This window comes from Podarcis cretensis (assembly GCF_951804945.1).
Source record: "Podarcis cretensis genome assembly, chromosome: 1".
Lineage (NCBI taxonomy): Eukaryota > Metazoa > Chordata > Lepidosauria > Squamata > Lacertidae > Podarcis > Podarcis cretensis.
In genome coordinates, this window is record NC_137170.1 from 122,220,996 (window position 1) to 122,243,368 (window position 22,373).

The window sequence follows — 22,373 nt, forward strand, 5'->3', positions numbered from 1 at the left end:
TGTGGAGGACTCCCTGGTCCTGAATAGGGTAACTGTGCCCCTGAAGGACCAGATGCGCAGCCTGGGAGTCATTTTGGACTCACAGCTGTCCATGGAGGCGCAGGTCAATTCTGTATCCAGGGCAGCTGTCTACCAACTCCATCTTGTACGCAGGCTAAGACCCTACCTGCCTGCGGACTGTCTCGCCAGAGTGGTGCATGCTCTAGTTATCTCCCGCTTGGACTACTGCAATGCGCTCTATGTGGGGCTACCTTTGAAGGTGACTTGGAAACTACAACTAATCCAGAATGCAGCAGCTAGACTGGTGACTGGGGGCGGCCGCCGAGACCACATAACACCGGTCTTGAAAGACCTACATTGGCTCCCAGTACGTTTCCGAGCACAATTCAAAGTGCTGGTGTTGACCTTTAAAGCCCTAAACGGCCTCGGCCCAGTATACCTGAAGGAGCGTCTCCATCCCCATCATTCTGCCCGGACACTGAGGTCCAGCGCCGAGGGCCTTCTGGCGGTTCCCTCATTGCGAGAAGCAAAGCTATAGGGAACCAGGCAGAGGGCCTTCTCGGTAGTGGCGGCTGCCCTGTGGAACGCCCTCCCATCAGATGTCAAAATGATAAATAACTACCTGACATTCAGAAGACATCTTAAGGCAGCCCTGTTCAGGGAAGTTTTTAATCTGTGATATTTTAGTGTATTTTTGGTTTTTATGGAAGTCGCCCAGAGTGGCTGGGGAAACCCAGCCAGATGGGTGGGGTACAAATAATAAATTATTATTATTATTATTATAATGCAAAGTGAAAGCCGAAGGAGGCAGCTTGGAAGGGGTGAGTGTTGGGGGACATTATTGCTCAGACTCCAAACAAAGTTGAAAAACAGAGTTGAGGAGTCACTGCTTAGCACTGCGAAGCTGCTTTTGAGTTTTCAGAGCCAAATGTTCCCAAACATTATCTTATAATCCTAGCTAGGGTTGCTATATTTCAAAAATTGAAAATCTGGACACAAAAGTTGTTAATCTTTTTCTTTTCACAAGCCATGTTTTTGAGCTATTTTTAAGGAAATTGGCCAAAAAATAAACACTCCCAACATGGCTTGCCTGGCTTTTCCGGGACATTTAACTGATTTTCAGAAATTCCACCCAGATGCTATTTCCGACAGATGAAACCCAGATATGTTTGGGGAATCCCAGGTGTATGGCAGCCCTCATAATCCTTAAAACCAGTCTGTAAAGTAGGTGTGCAGCAACAGAATGGCTTGCACGAAGCCACCTTGTGGGTTCATGGCAGGACTGATATTAGAGATAGGGATGGGGAACCCATGGCACCTTGGATGTTAAAGGTGACCCCTGACCCTTAGGTCCAGGCATGACAGACTCTGGGGTTGCGGCGCTCATCTCGCTTTATTGGCTGAGGGAGCCGGTGTTTGTCCACAGACAGCTTCCAGATGTGGCCAGCATGACTAAGCTGCTTCTGGTGAACCAGAGCAGTGCACAGAAACGCCGTTTACCTTCCCACCGGAGCGGTACCTATTTATCTACTTGCACTTTGATGTGCTTTCGAACTGCTAGATTCGAAACAATGGGAGCTCACCCCGTCACGGGGATTCGAACCGCCGACCTTCTAATCGGCAAGTCCTAGACTCTGTGGTTTAACCCACAGCGCCACCCGCATCCCATAAATTACTGGACTCTTATTTCCATCAGCCAGCATTGGTCAGAGTTGTAGTCCAAAGCTATATAGAGGGTGCCAGGTACCCCACATCCCTTGAACCAAGAGTAATAGAATTATGGCCCTGTAAGATTTAATACTGCATAAGGATTCAAGGAATGTAAAAAATGCAGGCTCTGCCAATGCCAATTTAAGGTTACATAAGCTCTTGGTGATATATTAATAATCAGCTGCTATGATTTTCTCTTCGCTATTGTAAGGGAATTGCTGAGACTAGATATAAAAAAAGAGAGTAACTGACAGCTTTAAGAATCTAGGTTCTTTGTACTCTTCTTAATAGATTCATAGCAGGTGATAATTAACTCCCCTACAGAACTGGGAGACAAAGCTTCTTTCTACATAAATGACAAAAAAACCCCGCAAACCCATCAGGAAGATCTAAATCAGAAATCCAAAAGAGCTATCCATTACACACTAAGCAGAAATGAATGGGGAAAGACCAGAAAGGATGATCTGCAAGTATACAGAGATTTGTGCATTTAGTTGAGGTTACAAGGGTCTAATAATTCATGTCTTCCATGCACTTAAAAAAACCCCATTCATAAAGAAGGTGTCAAAAACCTGATAAGCATCCAACTCTTCAGCATTTCCTGCCAAGGCTTTAGAGGCCTCCCTACTTAAAACAAAATTCCATGACAGCCGATAGAAGTTTTATAAACTGGCAAATGCAAGATCGTCACAATTTAATGCTTTACAGTAGAAACACAAAGAGATAATAGTGAACTGGCTGGACACTGAACAGGATTGAAGGCTCTCTGAGAAACAAGAGGTATCTCAATGCTCAGGCAAAAGCCAGCATACCCAGTAGAATGCAATATTAAAAAGGAAAAAGAAGGGAACAATGCATCACATGTGGTGGAAATGTAAAAAGATAATGAACTTTTGGGAAATTATTTATAAGAAGCTAAAAAAAATATTTTAATTAACTTTCATCAAAAAACCCAGAAGCCTTCCTTTTAGGTATCATGGCTGCAGACATTCTGAAAGAATTGAGGAGGGTATTTATGCATGCAACCACTGCCTCAAGAATGCTGATAGCCAAATGGTGGAAAGGAGATAAAATACCAACTAAATTGGAACGGCAGGCGAAATTATTTGATTACGTGGAACTGGCAAAGATGACAGGAAAAATTAGGAACCAGACAGACCAAAAGTTCAACAAAGAATGGGATATATACAGATTATATTTAAAAGAACATTGTTCCCATATGAAATCATTGACATGCTTTGATTAACTTCTGCCATACTGATGTTGGTTTCTGTGTGTTGCCAACTGTGCAGTGCTTGGAGTCACAAGACTCTGTTTACATTCCAGAGATTCCATACTGTTGGAAGTCTCACGGGAGAGAGGAGATGGATGTGATGTTTACTGGTTTCCTGTTCCTTTGTTCCAGTTACTCTCTGTCTTTCACAGAGAGAGGATGTTTTCTTTTCTGTCTGCGTAGCTAGAAATAAAGCATAGCGATGTAGCTCATAAATCTCGTCACTTCTGCTGCTTTGAAACTCTGCTGAATGGGAACGTGCTTGGAGCCTTATCAGAGGATCAGGTCGTTAATTATCATCAGAGGAGAGAACGAAGGCTCGACCGGAGGAGTCGCTCGGTCGAACGCAGGTTCCGACAACTATATGCTACAAAGATTATAGATAATTTGTGATAAGTTAAATGTCATACAATTTGCAGTTAACCAGGAAACGAAGGAGCCATGCTGAGGAAGATGGAAGTCTTAACGTATGGAAGAACTTTATCTTATATGTAACATTTTCTTTGTATTTGATGTGTTTTTTCTTTTTTATTCTTGTGATGGATGGATGCAATATTTAAAATCAATAAAGATTAAATGCAAAAAAGGGGGGGAGGAAATGGGAGTGGAGCCACATAAAGAGGAGTGCAAGTTGGGGATGGGGGGATGGAAAATGGGGATGGGGTGGGATTAGAGAAGGGAGAGTGAAAGGGTCTTCTTGAGCCCTTTGCAACTTATGGTACCACGGATGATGCTCCAGGCATCTGGCAGGCTAGAACCCTGAAGAGAAGTACTCCAGTTACAAGGCAAGAATGTGCTGCAACATTACATTTCATGGCAGGTCCCACTTGTATATTCCAGGAGGCGGGCTTCAAGATTCTATCACACTCCAGGATGACCAAGAAACTGAATCCAGGGTGAGGCTATTAATGTGAAAGAGCAGACGCAACAATATGAATGACAGATCCATAGGTGGCAGCAAAATGGGGGCAGAGGGGCAAGTGTCTCCCCAAACAAGGAGCCTGCCCTCCCACTTGCTTCCCCCACAAAAAAAAAAAAAAAATTCTGGCCATTAATGTCATACTGTTATTTTGCTTTCACTGCTAACTTACCTAGAAATGTACTTTTGTTCCTCCCTGCCAGATTTCTTTTTTGGTTCCACTGCTGCTATCTCCAAAAATCTCCTGCCTCCCATCGTAAGAGGTATATTTGCAGTCAAATAAATGAAAGGTAAAGGTAAAAGATAAAGGACCCCTGGATGGTTAAGTCCAGTCAAGGTGACTATGGGGTTGCGGTGCTCATCTCACTTTTCAGGCTGAGGGAGCCGGTGTTTGTCCACAGACAGCTTTCCAGGTCATGTGGCCAGCAGGACTAAACCGCTTCTGGTGCAACGGGACACAATGACGGGAACCAGAGCACACGAGAACATTGTTTACCTTCCCGCCACGGAGGTACCTGTTTATCTACTTGCACTGGTGTGCTTTCGAACTGCTAGGTTGGCAGGAGCTGGGACAGAGCAACAGGAGCTCAGCCCACCGCCGGGATTCAAACCACCGACCTTCTGATCAGCAAGCCCAAGAGGCTCAAGGGTTTAGACCACAGGGCCATCATTTCATCACACACAAAGTTGGCCATCATTTAGATAGCAAGGTGTGGTGTGCCTTCCTGCACTGAAAGGAGTGCTTATAAACTAGAGCAATGGGGAAGTTCCCATTAATGTAGCCCTTCTTCCTTCCTACTCATCTCAGGTTCACCCAGTGTTGGCAGTAGAACTCCACTCTTCAGACTGGAGAGTTGAAACCACCACGGGGGAAGGAATTGTTCATAGTAATCAGCTCAAAGTTATCAATGCCTGTGGCACACTATCTCTGCGGGAAAAGGGATAGGAGAAGATGGTGGAGAAGATCTGGAGGCATGAACGCAGCACAGAATCTTATTTCCTACTCTTATTTTTCCATTTTCAACAGCTGGATGGTTTATAACAAGCTTTGCTCCTGCCGAAACTTTGCTGATGGATCTCCCGATTGCTCCTGGTCTGCTTAATTCCTCTTCCAAAATGAGCATTAAGCAGGCACAAATATCTCAGTGTTTCCCATCCATTTAGATGTCGTCTCTAGCATATTATGGTAAGATGAGACGAATCAATGAGAAAATGTGCATCAAGGTAGGCGTTTTACAGCAACTTTAGCCGAGTTCAAGTCTATTAAACAGGGAAATGAACCTAGAGGAAAGTCACTGCGCAAGGCAGCTCTCAGTTTAATAACACTTGCATTCGAATTATTGTTAACTTCTAACTTATTTCAGCCTTGCTCGGGATAAATCATTTGAAAGGAAGAAGCTAAAATTGCATATTAGCAAGTGGAAGGCAATATTTAGCTACTGGAAGGAAGAGAAGTGTTCAATGTATGGTCATAAATCTGGGAAGCATCAAAGCTGGCCATCATTTAGGTAGCATTTAACTAATAAACAATTGTGGTTCAGGATGATGAAGTGGTCTGGTGTGTTAATGAATTAGGATGCAATGCAAACCCCAGTTGCTGCCCAGTGGAGCTTAATGGAGTTTGGAGACCATTGGTGCATCTGTAGCCCTGCTGCTTATGCCAGCCAGGACAGAGTGGGAAGGAGAGCAATCAAATCACTGAATCAGCCTCCCAGTGATTACTCCATACATTTCCAGAGTTCCTTGGGAAGAAGGGTTGATTAGCAAACCACTCAGTGAATTGTTAACTCTCAGAGGGGAATACGGCAGACTCTCCAAGTGTCCTTGTTTTCCAGGGACAGTCCCGGATTTACAGAAGCCGTCCCAGTTTCTGATTTGATCCCAGAATGTCTCGCTTTTCCTTAGGACATCCCTATTTTCATCAGAGAAATGTTGGAGGGTATGGAAGTTAGGCTAGGGTTGCCATATTTCAAAAAGTAAAAACTAGGACAGAAAGACCTCAATATTGTTGAGGTTTCTAAAGAAAAACCCAAAGGCTGTTGAGCTTTTTTTTTAGACAAAACCCAAAGTTGTTGAGCTTTTTCTAGTAAAAGCTACAAGAATTTTCAAGGTATGGAGCTGTTCTGGGCATTTTTGACACAATTTAACACCCGTTGCTGGTTTTCTAGGTCATTTGCCTGATTTCCAAAAAATAATTCAGGACGCCATTTTCAGAAAATCAGGTTGTATGGCAGCCCTATGTTATGTGACCCCCGAGCCAAGGAGATAAGTAACCATACAACCTGAAGGCAGCCCTGTATAGCCTTTTTAAAAAAAATTATGTCCAATGGTTTTTTAATGGTTTTATATATGCAGGAAGCAAGCCAGTCAGATGGGTGGGGTATAAATAATAAAATTATTGTTGTTATTATATAGGGGGTCCCTATTTCCATCCGGAAAATGTTGGGGGGTATGATAAGCATTTCCTAATAACTCTTAGCATCCTTACCAAACTCCTGTTCCCAGAATTCTTTGAGGGAGGCTGTGACTGCTAAAATAGTGTAAACCTGCTTTAAATGTATGGTGCAAATGTGGCCTTAATGCAATCTCACGGAAGCAGTGGGACCAGCTTAGAATCCAATGGCTCTTGAGCCAGCTCAGCTCCTCCTCTTGAACACCCCATTTCAAAGCTTCCCACTGGTTGTTACTGGTGGGGTTCCCTCTTGCAGAGCTTCTGTCTACCTGGCCATTCAACAGATGAAAGGGGGAGCCCCACCCCAGCAGAGTGACGTGCTAGCAGAACCGGGGGGGGGGGATTACCCTACAAAGGCTGGTGGGATAAGATGGATGGACACCTCCACACAGTCCACACACCCAGTCTGGCATAAAACTGCTTTATAGACCTTTAAAGCCCTAAATAGCCTTGGTGCAGTATACCTGAAGGAGCGTCTCCACCCCCATCATTCAGCCCGGACACTGAGGTCCAGCGCTGAGGGCCTTCTGGTGGTTCCCTCCCTGAAAGAAGTGAGGTTACAGGGAAGCAGGCAGAGGGCCTTCTTGGTAGTGGTGCCCGCCCTGTGGAACGCCCTCCCACCAGATGTCAAGGAAATAAATAACTATCTGACTTTTAGAAGACATCTGAAGCCAGCCCGGAATTGGGAAGTTTTTAATATTTGGTGTTTTAATTTGTTGGAAGCAGCAACTTCAGTGCATTGTTGGAGCTGGGCAAAGGGACTTTTTGATCTAATATCCTTTAACATCACTGATGCTGGTCTCTGCAGAATAATGGCCATTTGGCCGGGCCTTTTAAAGCATCTGTAGTTTGGCTGAGTTTTGTTGGACCAGTTGCTGGGTTTTTGATTTGTGTCTGCCTATTTAGGATTTTATGGTTCAATTTTATCATTGTACTATTGCAGGGTTTGTCTTATTGATTTATGGCTTTGTCTATTAAAGCTGTTGTAGTGGATGTTTTAATTTAGTCTATTTTACTATCCACATTGCCAAGAGAAGACCTTCATTAAAAAAAAATGGGGGACTTGATTAGAATAAATAAATTCTAAACATTTTTTAATTCTCAATCATCTATCCATAAACCAACTCTTAAGCACTTTCGTATTTTCTTTTTCCAAATATACATATATGTTAGAGAGGCAGAACACAAGAGGTTCATGCGATGAAAGGACCAATGTGCTCACTCTTTAAAAGACCATTTGAGAGGTCTTCTATACTGGTGATCACACTTTTGTAACACAGATTAATTATATGCTGAGAAGTATGTGCTGTTTGGGGATGCGGGTGGCGCTGTGGGTTAAACCACAGAGCCTAGGATTTGCCAATCAGAAGGTTGGCGGTTCGAATCCCCACAACGGGGTGAGCTCCCATTGCTTGGTCCCTGCTCCTGCCAACCTAGCAGTTCGAAAGCACATAAAAGTGCAAGTAGATAAATAGGGACTGCTCAGGCAGGAAGGTAAACAGCGTTTCTGTGCGCTGCTCTGGTTTGCCAGAAGCGGCTTAGTCATGCTGGCCACATGACCTGGAAGCTGTACGCCGGCTCCCTCGGCCAATAAAGCGAGATGAGCGCCGCAACCCCAGAGTTGGTCACAACTGGACCTAATGGTCAGGGGTCCCTTTACCTTTACTTTACTTTATGTGCTGTTAAGAAAGCACTTTATCCAGCTGCTTATCTAGGACACCCCCAAAAAAATCACTTACACACCCACCTTTGTGCCACTGTGAGAGAAAGACAGGAAGCTTCTCCTGTGTTTGATTTTGCAATGACACACATTTACATCATATACTCCATCGTCTGAGAAACTGCACCCCCAGAAGGGGCCAGTTTTGCCAACCCCTAGGTATGCCTCTGACTTTATCTGTACAGTGGTACCTCGGGTTACAGATGCTTCAGGTTACAGACTCCGCTAACCCAGAAATAGTACCTCAGGTAAGAACTTTGCTTCAGGATGAAAACAGAAATTGTGCAGCAGTGGCACAGTGGCAGCAGGAGGCCCCATTAGCTAAAGTGGTGCTTCAGGTTAAGAACAGTTTCAGGTTAAGAATGGACCTCCAGAATGAATTAAGTTCTTAACCCAAGGTACCACTGTAGTTCCTTATACTGTACATTTTAAAGAATTAAACATATTTCTCCTTCTCCTCTGCCAGGCCCCTGCTTCAAGAAGCTAAAAGCAATCAGAAAACAGCCCTGACAGTGGCAGAGCTAGCCGCTCAGGCACCCGGAGCGGCCACATGCCGTGCCCATGGGGGTGGGGTGATCCAATCAAGGGGATGGGGCTATCCACCCGGGGGTGCGTGATCGACACAGCGTCAATCTGCCCGGGGGGTGCCCTATTGCCATGGCGGTGATCCACTCAGGGTGGATTTTGTCATGCCCCCCTCAGGGATGACACCCAGGGCAGCCCACACCCACCTTGCTCTGCCTCTGAGCCCTCACCATTGGCTCTGGGTGCAAAAGCTGCTGCTGCTTCTTCTGATCACTTGTAGCCGAGTAAGATTGTCTTCCATAAACACGGTTTTTAACAATGAGTCCATAAGTTACTGTGGAGGCCAATTCTGGATCCACACATCCTTCCACAGTGGGGACATTGGTTTCTGGGCAAGAATTGATCACGGTGAGGGTTTGCCAAGCGTGCCTTCCTCCTAGCACGTTTCTCCCTTGTGTCCTTTGGTGAAGGCTTTTCTCCAATTGGAGATCTCGCAGGCAAGTGTTTCCCAATTGTTGGTGTTTATACTACATTTTTAAAAAAATTGCCTTGAGACAGTCTTTAAACCTCTTTTGTTGACCAACATTACACTTACCACTTTTAAAGTTTGGAATAGAGTAGTTGCTTTGGAAGAGGATAATCAAGCACTTGAATTTAAACATATATGGGAAGCTTTGGGGAAAGCATTCACTGAACTGTCACAAAGAATAGAGGCCACTAACGGGCCAAATTAATTAATTCACTCTTTATCTGTAGCGGTGAGTTTTGAAGCCAACTGGATTAATAATCTGCCATTCCAACCATGCTCATTTTTTAGCATTATAACTACAAGACAATTAGTCTCAGTCGCTGTTCTGCACCTGCCTTATGATGAAAGGTGTCCAAACACATGAAGTCTGAAATTATACATTTTAGCTGTTCCACGGGGTTTTCTTTTCTTAAGTAGGTTGGAGGCAAGATTCAGCTTGACTAACATCCTTTGTATAAAAGGGAGAGAAGTCACCCTAAGTGGTTCAGGCAGCAATTACCAACTATCCCAAAGGGGCAATTAAAATACACACACACCCTCGAACAATTACAGTGACTTTGAGCCAAAACACATGTTATAGTGGATTACTATCAAAAATGACCTCCTGTATCTCATCCTCCCCTTTCTCTCTTCCAGACAGGAGTGGAGAACTTATGCAGCCCTCCAGATATGGTTGACCAATGGGCAGGGGAGACAGGAGTTGTGGTCTAGGTCCAGAAACATCTGCAGGGTCAAAGGTTCCCTGCTACCACTGCTGCTAAGGTTTAGTTCCATTTAAGTAACATTGTCACTGTTGCAGATACCAATATAGTGCAGTTTGAAGCAACTGGAAACATAAGAGCTAACTTCTTTTGGAATAAAACATTGTCCAGACCCATAAAAAATATTGTTCAAACTTTTTACCAGCAGAAAGCTTCAGAACAAAACAGAATACATCCAAATATTTGTACAATATATTGTGTTATCTACAACCGGCTCAGCATCTTGCCTATGAAATGTGAAATAATCCAAACAGACCTAGAAGCAAAGGTCCCTCTCTCTCTCTCCACAGCCTGCAGGCTATTCACTCTTGCTTCAGGAGAGCTTCATTTTACACCTTCACTCCAATGAGTTTGAGGGATGTGGGTGGTGCTGTGGTCTAATCCACCGAGCCTCTTGGGCTTGCTGATCAGAAGGTCGGCAGTTCGAATCCGTGTGATGGGGTGAGCGTCCGTTGCTCTGTTTGAAAGCCTACTAGTGCAAATAGATAAATAGGTACAGTGTTTCCGTGCGCTCTGGCTTCTGTCACGGTGTTCCATTGCTCCAGAAGCCATTTAGTCATGCTGGCCACATGACCTGGAAAACCTGTCTGCAGACAAATGCCAACTGCCTCAGCCTGAAAGCAGAAGTGAGTGCCATAGTCGATTTCAAATGGACTTAACCATCCAGGAGTGCTTTACCTTTACCTTTACCGTTCAGTAAGGGAGATAATGATTCACAGGCAACTCACTTTCAAAATGGAGATTTTGAAACCCAATACCTCTTACATGATCTAAGGTTACAACCCTCACATGCTACCTACAGAGAAACAGCAATCAGCTAGTTAGTCATTAACTTATGCAACCAGAAGCTCAACATGCTCTCCTTGGCTTTAATATAGCCCCTTTGAAGAGCCCCATGTTAAACCTTCTGCAATATACATTTAGGCATTCTCATTTCAGAATCAATTAAACCATTATACTTAAGAGACACATCATGTGATTCATCTTACTCTACTCCATGCCATTGGCAGCTGCTGGTGGTAAAGGTAAAGGATCCCTGTATGGTTAAGTCCAGTCTAAGATGACTATGGGGTTGCGGCGCTCATCTCGCTTTCGGGCCAAGGGAGCCGGCATTTGTCCACAGGCAGCTTTCCGGGTCATGTGGCCAGCAGGACTGAACCGCTCCTGGTGCAACTCTGACAGAAACCAGAGTGCATGGAAACGCCGTTTACCTTCCCGCTACAGTGGTACCTATTTAGCTACTTGCACTGGCATGCTTAGTACCCTGGGACAAGGGAAAACCCAGAGAATGTGACACAGTAAGGCATCTTTCGACCAGAGGCCATTACCTGCTGTAATGTGATATTTGGGCTGCAGAAAGCATTGCGCCACCCCAAGTAGCTTGCGAATAATGCTTTTCTACTTCCCACATTGCCCCTGGTCCGCTCTTGAACAATTCTTTTTAATTTAAATTCAAAAGGCTTTTATTTTTTTCAAATTGACACCGTCCCATGTGCCAAGGGTATATAAATCAAAATCCCATATACCTCAACGTTACGTGCTTTTGACATTGAAGTTTCACTTAGGCGAATATTACTCCATAAACAGCGTTTGATTAGATTTGGGGGTTGAAATAGTCCACAGAAAGCCAGGTTTAATCATTTGTTTGATTAAAAAGGCAAGGCAGAGCTCCCATTACATGGTAGGAGAAGCTCACATTTTAAAATCTCCTTCACAGAATCCTTCAGACGCATTTTAGGTACTACTGATGATGCCCTTTATCGAAATACTTGGTCTTTATAACTTTACAACTTTTACAGTTGCCTCACTTTGCCTCACTTGAACTTTATAATTGAAAACCAAACCAATGACCTTTAACCGAGGGGGGTGGGATGTGAATGTTGGTGAATCTTACTACAGAACTACATATCTTTTGTTCCTTTGAAAAATCAGACCCTTTACAGTCTTCAGTCAGTATTCATTTTCCTTACCCCACCCCGTTTTCTCAGGAGGGAGAGAGAGAGATGCTTTAAGGCTTTTTTTCTGACATAATGTACTGATAAAGCAAGAAAAAAAGAGTATTGGTTTTGCTCCACTTAATAGCTGCTTAGTACAGTGGAAATTATCTGCCTGATTATCTGTTCTTTCAGAGGGCCCAAATGGCGCTTTGCTGAAAAATAATTGCTTCCAATTATTCCACCGCTTTCTCTTTAGCTTTTAATTATCATGTTTGAACTTCCCATTCTCACCTCCATGAGGGAATCATAGTGTCTGTTTACTGCCTTCCCCTAATGTCATTGCTCTGCCTAGACCTATTGCCTCCATTTTCCTGGCACCGCCCTTTGCTGCTAATTTTTTATCTCATTTTATTGGTGTTCTGCAGCAAAGCAAATAATCTCTTCAGCTCCCAGGACCTTCATGGAAACCTGCTCTCAGCATGGCCAAGAGAATTTGGAAGTGGGAGAAAAGCAATGACAAACCTAGACAGCATCTTAAAAAGCAGAGACATCACCTTGCCAACAAAGGTCCATATAGTTAAAGCTATGGTTTTCCCAGTAGTGATGTATGGAAGTGAGAGCTGGACCATAAAGAAGGCTGATCGCTGAAGAATTGATGCTTTTGAATTATAGTGCTGAGGAGACTCCTGAGAGTCCCATGGACTGCAAGAAGATCAAACCTATCCATTCTGAAGGAAATCAGCCCTGAGTGCTCACTGGAAGGACAGATCGTGAAGCTGAGGCTCCAATACTTTGGCCACCTCATGAGAAGAGAAGACTCCTTGGAAAAGACCCTGATGTTGGGAAAGATGGAGGGCACAAGGAGAAGGGGATGACAGAGGACGAGATGGTTGGATACTGTTCTCGAAGCTACCAGCATGAGTTTGACCAAACTGTGGGAGGCAGTGGAAGACAGGAGTGCCTGGCGTGCTCTGGTCCATGGGGTCACGAAGAGTCGGACACGACTAAATGACTAAACAACAACAACCTTTCAAAATATCTGGATTCATGTAACTAGAGGCCGCATCTATCTAAATATGTCCAATTTTTAAGATTTATATCCCATTGCATAGGAAGAGACCAACTGGGTTGAGCTATCAGTTCTCCATGTCCTGGTTTTCCACCAGGACTACTGTAAAGAAAATTAAAATCTTAAAGCAAGGAAGAAAACAACCCAAACAGAAAACTGTGACGCCAGCGGCCAATATGGTAATTGAAAGCCCCACCACTAAAACTTATAAGCATGTCGAAATAAAAATGTCAAGTGTAGAGATGGGAGACTTCTGGACCTTCAAATTCTCCAACTCCCATTTGTCCCAGCAGCATAGCCAACAGTTAAGGATGATGAGAATTGTAGTCCAGCATCATTGGGAAGCCCACAAGTCCCTATCACCAACCTAGGGAACAAAATCTCTCTTGTACGTTCGAAGCATTGTACAAATGTATGATTGTAATTATTGTTACAATACTCCTAAAATTGACCATGCCTCTGAGGGGTCATTATATCATATGCGGTGGACCTGCAAGAAGGGGGGGATTAAACGACTTTTCCCAAGGGGCCAGAAACCTTCCTGATGGCGATACTAGACTGTGAAATCCCAAATATAGCCTAATGGTATTTATTATACACGTGACTACAACAGCATGGATTCTCTAGGCCCAGAAATGGAAGGAGGAGAGAACACGCTCAAAGGAAGAATGGTTGATGAAAATCGTGGAATATGCAGATATGGCAAAATTGAGGGCACTGATAAAAGGTTCAAATTTCAAATATTTTAAAGAAGACTGGAAACCCTTTCTACAGTGGTACCTCGGGTTAAGAACTTAATTTGTTCTGGAGGTCCGTTCTTACCCTGAAATTGTTCTTAACATGAAGCACCACTTTAGCTAATGGGGCCTCCCGCTGCTGCTGCGCCGCTGGAGCACGATTTCTGTTCTCATCCTGAAGCAAAGTTCTTAACCTGAGGTAATATTTCTGGGTTAGCGGAGTCTGTAACCTGAAGCGTATGTAACCTGAAGCGTATGTAACCCGATGTACCACTGTAGTTTATAACAGTAACTATTTTTATTGCATTAGCCAAAAGCTATGGCAACATCCAAAGAAGGAAAAAAGAAAGAATAAAAAAAAAAGCGGTCGCTACATATGCAGTAAAACCATGGTCAGATCCAACAAAATTTCTTATTTCTTATTGTACGGAATAAAAAGTAATTCTCAGAGTCCCCTTTGCAATTGATTGCTAGCCCATCCAGTTCTTTCTTCCTATTCTTCCTAGCTGCCAGGAAGATAGAGAGCCACCTTATAAATCACAGAGTCATCAGTATCACTCAGCAGCTATTTCATCCTCTCCGCCCTTTCTGGTCTATATTAAAAGTTATTTCCCATATGCAAAGACCCACAGCGAGAAGTGTAAGAAAACAGCAGAATATATTAAGAAAAATGTTAGAGAGGATGAAATGAGGTAAGACAGAACCTTAAAATTGTATGTAATTTTGGGTTTTAAACATTGGTGTTGGGTGAGAGAAAATGCACTAGTTCTGTTGAATTGGAATATAATTGTTGAGTAACAAATGTAACTTTCTATATGGAAAAAAGAGTAAAATATAATAATAATAATAATAATAATAATAATAATAATAATAATAATAATAGACCCTGCCTCCAAGCCTTGGCATGGTACTATTATTGTATTCTTCTACAGACAGGGCTTATAGCCTCACAATACTGTAGAAGACCAGTTGGAAACTAATGTCAAGGTATTTTGTATCTAAAGCACAGTTCTGTATAAAAGTACAAGTTTCTGGAGTTGGTTCTCCAATTAATCTAGCTAGTTTTGTGCCTTTCTCCTACACCCCAGCATAACAACTAGCAATACAAAGGCAGGCAGATTTTCTACGCAGCTGCTGAATGTCTCACTTGTGAATTAATTATACGGTCACAGATCAATAAAGCAAGCACGTTACATAATTGAAACGAACAAGGGCTACAAAGCAACTTAATGAGAGAGAAAAAAGCAAAAAGCTGAGAGACCAAACTAAGAATCATTCCATGAGGTCCCTTCTTTCAGGACTCTCACTTAAATGAGGAACATAAACAAGGCAAGTACTTGCTGAAGAAGAGAGACATAAGATTAAGGTTCGACTATCCACCTTGGCCAGCACTCTTATCTTCACTTGCATTCAGTGCATTAAAGATTAGCTTTGGTGCTCCTGCAAATGTATCAGGGCTGGGTAGCAGGCAGCAGATTCCATGATTTAGGAACAAAGAACAAGCCAGTGGCCAGGAGCAAAGAACCAGGTGGGAACAACGACCAAATCAAAAACCAGAATTAAGCAAATTTCCAAGGATACAGGAACATAGCGGAGCTCAGGGACACCTCATTGCTTAACCCAGGAAGAATGGGAATAGAAAACCCTCTCTCTCTGTGCCTTCCTTCCCAGAAGGATCCTATAGCCAGCCTTAGTGGGCAGAGTCGGATCAGAAACTGAGATGACCGCCACCTGTATTTCAATGGTTGGCCAAATGGGGCAGCCCTATAAAGAGGTCCCAAGGTTGCTGGATCGTAGGGTAATACATGAATGGAAGCAATTTTTCCTAGGGCTGCCATACGTCTGGATTTTCCCAGACATTACCAGGATTTCAAAGGCAGAATTGACATCCGGAGGGGATTTCTGAAAGGTTGCAGTTTTTCCTGAATCTACGAGTAAGGCAAGTCTTCTCTCTCTTTTTGGCTCAACAACTTTCGGGGCTTTTACTATTTGAAATATGGCAACTCCATCTTTCATATGTGCATCTAGAACATATGCACATATGTATCTGGCTTCTCATCTACATCTTTACTTGATATGAAATTCAGAACACTAGAAAATGCTGCTGTCACTTTTCTCACCTTCACCAACAGGCCTAAATCATATGCAAAATCCACGCGCTCTTAAGCTACCGAATTATGGGCCTCATTCAGTGAGCTGGATAGGTCACTGGATGCCAGCAGGATGTGCACCACATCTAGGTCACTAGCTGTTGAGTGCACCTGCAAATGCATCAGGGCCACTTTGTTCAAGATACAGTGGTACCTTGGTTCTCGAACGGCTGAGGTTGTCAAACAAATCGGCTACCGAACACCGCAAACCCAGAAGTAACTGTTCCAGTTTGCGAACATTTTTCAGAAGCCAGACATCCAACAAAGCTTCCATTTGAGTGCAGGAAGCTCTTGCAGCCAATCGGAAGCTGCACCTTGGTTTTGAACGGTTTTGGGAGACGTATGGACTCCCAGAATGGAGTTCGAGAAACAAGGTACCACTGTACATAGACTCCATTTGTGAGCAAACCATAGTGAATATGGCCACTAAGGTGCCTCTGAATTATTTCTTTAATTTTGTTAAAAATTAGCATTGTTGTTGTTATCCTACTTATTTATCATTACGATTGGCAGCAGTGACTTGGATGATGCCCATTAAAATTCTCCATGCACCTGACATCCAAATATTGAAAGAAATTCAATGTAGCGCTATGGCAATTGTTCCATCACCTCAATCTTCTCAAGGTGCCAGATGAAACAATCTCTCCTCTCCACCCCACCACACAGAGCCAACTGTGGAAGGCATGAGGGGACATAGGGCAAGAAGAGAGGGGAAAACACCATTAGGCTGGTGGAACTTGTTAGCTGAGTCCTGTCCATCTGCACAAGGTCCTATGTACCGTATTTTTTGCCCTATAGGACACACTTTTTCCCCTCCAAAAATGAAGGGGAAATGTGTGTGCGTCCTATGGGGCAAATGCAGGCTTTCGCTGAAGCCTGGAGAGCGAGAGGGGTCGGTGTGCACCGACCCCTCTCGCTCTCCAGGCTTCAGGAAGCTATCCACAAGCCTTGGGAGCTCCGCTGGAGCTCCAGTTGGGCTCCCAAGGCTTGCGGATAGCAGCCTCCAAACCTGACCTGGTTTGGAGGCTGGCGTTGGGGAGAAGCGTGCTTCTCCCCACCGCCAGCCCCACAAGCTCGGGGGACAGCGCGGAGGTGGAGGCGGAGCGCCGCCTTCCTGCTGTTCCCAGACCTGGTTTGGAGGCTGGCGGTGGGAGCTGCCTGCATCCCGAAGCCTGGGGCGTGCTGAGCCACGCGCCCCGGGCTTCGGGAAGATATCCGCAAGCCTGGGGAGACCGGCACGACTTCCTGCCGGGCTCCCTAGGCTTGCGGATAGCAGCCTGTTCTGGGGGCTGGGGTCGGGGGAAGCTCGGGCTTCCCCCACCCCAGCCCTGTGCCTGGGGGGAAAATATTTTTTTCCCCTTTATTTCCTCATCCCCCCAAAACTAGGTGCGCCCTATGGGGCGAAAAATACAGTATATAGGATGTTGCAAATGTATCTGTACAGTGGGGAAAATCACGACTATCCACTTCAGGGTCCCAGACAGGAAAATACAAGCGATGAATTCATAGAAATATAGGGCTGGATGTGAGGAGGGGAATAGGCAGTCAGCTATTCAGTCTCAAGACAACACCTTCAATGCTTTAAGTAGACATGTTCTTTGCTAAGTAAAATAACAAGGTATTTCTTGTGAGTGGCTTGATCCCTTATCCTATCTCCTATACAATTTATTCTGTTACTTAAAGTAATTATTATTATTAATTAAATTTATGTACCACCCTATACCTGCATGTCTCAGGGTGCTTCCCAAGATAAAATTACAATATAGAACCACAAAATACATAATCAAAATATAAAAAGAAACAGCTGAATAACCCCCCCCCAAAAAAACCCTCACATAAAAACAATTTTTAAAAATTTAAAAAAGAAAAAGCACAATTAAAAAGCAGTTTGAAATAATGTAAACAGTCATATACTAAAATGTATTGTGTTTGGAGGTTTTTTTTGTTTTGTTTTTTGTTTTAGTTCACATTTTTCATATGTCCAATCACTTGTTCATGATTACAGTTCTATCTCAGGCATAGTGAACCAATTATGCAATTTGCTGACAATCATAGATACAAGTTGTTAATATGCAACACATGTTCCCGGCAAGCTGGGGAGCCGGGAGACTTCAAACGAAAAGACCCACAACACCTGCAATTCCTTAAAACTACTTCTGCCTGGAGCATTGCTTATGCTGGCTCCGCATTAATATACTGTGAGTGCCACATTTATTAAAATTCACTGAGGTGAATAAACCCATATGATTTGGATTTTTTTGCTCAACCATGCAAAAAGAGAACCCTAAAGTGAGTTGCTTATACTTGTGTGTTAAATGCTCGGGGGGGGGGGGGGGGAGAGAAATCCCCCTTAAAAAAACTCTCACAGAAGCACCATCCCGAAATGGAATATTGCTACTTAAGTTTGTGCATCGAATGAAGTAGTCCTAGAGATGAGAATCCTGTGGTCCTACAGATATTGTCAGACTCCTAACTACCCCAGCCATCAGGGGTGATGGAAGTTTTAGTCCAACACTATTTATGCCACAGGAAACGGGTGGTGCTGTGGGTTAAACCACAGAGCCTAGGACTTGCCGATCAGAAGGTCAGCGGTTCAAATCCCTGTGACGGAGTGAGCTCCCGTTGCTCGGTCCCTGCTCCTGCCAACCTAGCAGTTCGAAAGCACGTCAAAGTGCAAGTAGATAAATAGATACCGCTCCACCAGGAAGGTAAATGGCGTTTCCGTGTGCTGCTCTGGTTTGCCAGAAGCGGCTTAGTCATGCTGGCCACATGACCCGGAAGCTGTATGCCGGCTCCCTCGGCCAATAAAGCGAGATGAGCGCCGCAACCCCAGAGTCGTCCTCGATTGGACCTCTGATGGTCAGGGGTCCCTTTACCTTTACCTATTTATGCCACATTATTAATAGTTTCTATAGTGTCACACAACTCTGATGCTGTTGTTCTGCTACAACCGAACAACACTACCTCTCTGAGCTCATTCCACAAGAGTGCTTCTATCATCATTTTTAAATCGTGTCCTCCCTAAAAGAGGGCACATGTTGCTGTGAGACCTGGAGACTGACCTCCTGATTGTGGGTGGGTATATTGGACAGCCACACCACCTGATTGGTAGGTCCCTCGTTGCTGGGTTTAATTTGGCCAATGGGGTGCAGTCTAAACAGATTGAGGGACCTATATATACCTATGCACGTGACCCAGAGCTTCCTCTTTCGGCTTGTGCATCGGAACACCCGCCCACCTCTCCCTATTTTTAGGGCATTTTGTGATTGACCTTGCTATGCCGTTGTGTGTCATCTGTCGTTGGGACAGGGGCACGGCAGGAATTTTCCCACTTGGCTGATTGGCTGTTGCCATTTGGGTTTCACCTGCCGCGTAGCAAATCGTCACAACTTGTAAGGTTGCGGATAGGCACTGGTTCAGATGATAGGAATGGGAGAACTGTCTCACCATCCCTATGTGAAGGGTATTCCGTTAAAGGAATTCAGGGACTCAACTTGGTTTGGTCAACCCCTGAGAGGGGTTTGTGCCTGTGCCTGAGTCCAGGGAAGCATCTGGGAAGTGAACAGAGTCTGTTCCCGGGCTTTTCACCTACCTCAGGTGTTCACCCTTGGCTGACCTACGCTGGAGCCCTAGGTCAGCGCTACCTGCAAGGGTGCAGGGAGCTAGTCGAAGCAGAGCCTATGCAACCACTCATTTTTCTGTAATCAATAAACTTGTGGCCTAAATTCTGCCAAAAACCAAAACTAAAATTTGAGTCAAATGTGTGTTTATTTAGGGGGGAGGTCTCTGGGTCTGAATACACAACAGCTCAGTCCTGAAATAGGTTGGAGAGTGCGAGATTATGGGGGTGGGGGAATAGTATTCATATTGTTAACAAATGCCTCAGTTCCCTGAATCGTGTGAAAATTGTAGGGGTGCGATATTTGCCAAGGTTTGGTTCCCTTTGAAACAAGGGATCTCTGGAGACTAAGGATAATATCCAGCCAAGCAATTTTGACCTATTGAAACCAATGGTCTTCAGTAACTTTTAGCTCAGGGTCTACTCTGAGTATGACTGGATGTCACCCTTGAGGCATTTTTGTAATATTTACAGATTGAGCAGATATGGAAACAGACACTGTAACTCCTACAAACAGCAAAATCCACAGTCCCACATCGTGCCACAGAGAAGTACACCCCCAAAAGGTCTTCTCCAGAGCTCCAAACTGGTCTCTCCCTCCCCTCTTCTGGGTTCTAAACGAAGTCAGCCTTCACACACACCTTGTTTGATAATATCATTCCCTGCCCTTTCTACAATCGGTTTCTTCTATTTGGAACATTCTAGAATGGGCTCCGTGTCACAAACCAATTGTCACCTCTGGTTCCATCAGCCCTCAGAACTCCTGGTGTTCTCTTGTTCTCAGAGAGCTCCCAGCTCCTCACTCAAACGGTTTGGTTGTACCCTTTACTCACATGAAGCTGCTCTTTTTGCTTTGTTTTACATACAGCGTTGGGGTTCCTGGCTGGTTTTCTGCATCCCTCCAGCCACAGGAGCAGAGGAGATAGAGAGCCAGGAAGAACTTCACCAAAAGGCCTGGCTAGCTGCCCATGAGGCTTCCAAGGGCAAAGCTCTTGGAAGCCCTTGCTCAAATCATGATGAGGCTGAGGGCCAGGAAGGGAGGCCTCCAGCTTCTGTAGAAGACCCCAGTCTCAGTTGAATTATGGCTGAAGCAACATCTCCCAAGCTGCAGCCAGCCTGACCCAAAGAAATGGACAAGTAGAGATACAGAGTGGGTGATGAGACCTGGCGAAGTTCAGGAGCGGGGAGAGGGGAACACGTGAAACACTTATTTACAGCCGAGGGGCTATGAAATAGATGGAAAGATTCATCCAGTTGTGACTCATCAGGTCTAGAGTGCAGTTTTATTCTTCAGAATGCCTTTCACCTTCAGAATAAGAACACAAATGGAAATATAAGAGCCTTAATGAAAATGAATCGAGATACCAGGCTCACTGGCATAGGTAATTGAGGTAAGAATTGTGAAACTAATATTGCATGCTAAATTGTGAAAAATGTTTTTAAAAACTTCATTGGCAGAAATTGCTACAAAATGTGTTTAAAACAAAAACCTAACCAAAACAAAACAATGCTAATATTGGTGCAGGTAGTAGCTATGGCTACAATCTTATAGTCCCATTCTATGCTGGAATGAGGCCATGCTGCGATTTACTTCTGAGTGGACATTTCTTTGTTATTTTAAATGCCCCACTTCCACTCCTCCCAGAGGAGTTTCTCAAAGCAACTTGGAAATTAAAAAAGAGAGATAAAAAGCAATGATCCATCCATTAAAACACAAATAATAAAATGGAAAAAGCAGCAAAAACACAAAAAGCAACCAGATACGTCAAACATTTATCTGAATCCAGAAGCTTCTTTCAAAACAAAAATATTTAATGATTAAAGGTAAAGGTAAAGGACCCCTGACAGTTAAATCCAGTCATGAGTGACTGTGGGGTTGTGGCACTCATCTCACTTTACTGGCTGAGGGAGCTGACGTTTGTCCTCAGACAGTTTTTACAGGTCATGTGGCCAGCATGACTAAACCACTTCTGGCATGCCACAGCAGTGCACGGAAACACCCTTTACCTTTCCGCCAGAGCGGTACCTATTTATCTACTTTGCACCTCGTGCTTTTGAACTGCTAGGTTGGCAGGAGCTAGACTCGAGAAACAGGAGCTCACCCCATCGCAGAGATTTGAACCGCCGACCTTCCAATCGGCAAGGCTCAGTGGTTTAGACCACAGTGCCACCCACGTCCCTTATTTAATGATTGGCAGAACACAAATGAGGGGACAGGAAATTCCACATGCAGGACACCACCACAGATAAGGCCTGCTGGCACACTCCTGTCAACCTTGTCTCAGAAGGTTGTGGTACACACAACAGCTGCTTTTAATTTTACTATTTTGTTATTTCCTACATTTTAATATATTTTTAGGTTGCTGTATCTCACCCTGGGACCTTATGATAATGAGCAGGAAAGAAATCTAATAAAATCTAATAAAATAAATAATAATATTGATATTGATACTACTACTACTACTACTACTAATAATAATAATAATAATATGTTAGTATTGTTCTAGTAATAAATAATCACCCCCAAAAAACCCTTTAGGGTTTATTGCTTTGCAATAAGATGAATCTGGAATGCAACCTGTCAAACAAGTACTAGAAGGGAGGACTTCAGGCCATTATCTAGCTACACTTAAGCACAATCATAGTTTGAATATTAATGCAGGTTTTACTGACATCTCCATCCGTGTTGACACTGTAAGATTTATGAATGATAGCCAGACCTTTCAAGTCCCTCTCAGAAGCATCTGATGACACACTGCTAACAAAATTCACTTGTACTGCAGCACAATGGCAACTGCACATTCACTTTTTCCTCTTCAGCGTAACACAGAGAAGAAAATAGCCTTATGAGTTCAGCAAATGGTGGTTGGAACCATCCACTTGTAAGCTGGAAGAATGTTGAAGGTCACACAGTCCAAAATCAATCCATCTTAGGCTGTGCCACAGGCAAATTGCAGGAGCAAGCAAGGTTC

General features: G+C 44.0%; 1 long non-coding RNA gene across 1 annotated transcript; it reads right to left on the reverse strand.

Annotated features, from left to right (window-relative positions):
- Positions 1-2,887: 2,887 nt before the first annotated feature.
- On the reverse strand, positions 2,888-22,373 carry LOC307220772. The gene is made up of 2 exons (XR_013841086.1): positions 22,122-22,373; positions 2,888-3,350 (listed from the first exon to the last, which is right to left on the reverse strand). It is a non-coding gene; the product is annotated as an uncharacterized lncRNA (long non-coding RNA).